This window comes from Penaeus monodon, chromosome 30, assembly GCF_015228065.2.
Source record: "Penaeus monodon isolate SGIC_2016 chromosome 30, NSTDA_Pmon_1, whole genome shotgun sequence".
Classification (NCBI taxonomy): Eukaryota; Metazoa; Arthropoda; class Malacostraca; order Decapoda; family Penaeidae; genus Penaeus; species Penaeus monodon.
The window spans coordinates 19650052-19650344 of record NC_051415.1 but is presented as its reverse complement, the minus strand read 5'-3'; positions in this window follow the sequence as shown (position 1 = coordinate 19650344).

Sequence of the window (293 nt, the reverse complement as noted above, 5' to 3'; positions counted from 1 at the left end):
CGGAAGGTTAAGTATATATAAAGAATATATATTGAAATCAAAAGACAAAAGAAATGAAACTTTACAATTCAAAAACGAAAACCTCAAACTGCTTAATATTCAAAACAGCCTTGCTCCTCGCATCACAATGTTTAAGTAAACAACAAATCAATTTAGACTTAACTGTCTCAGAGCCAATACAAGTTTCTGATACCCCTATATGCAATATTATTATTTCAAAATCTGGGAACTTCAAAGGTCCTTAATTTGTCTTACAATTTGATTGTTTTCTGTCATGCTTCAGCATACACTTC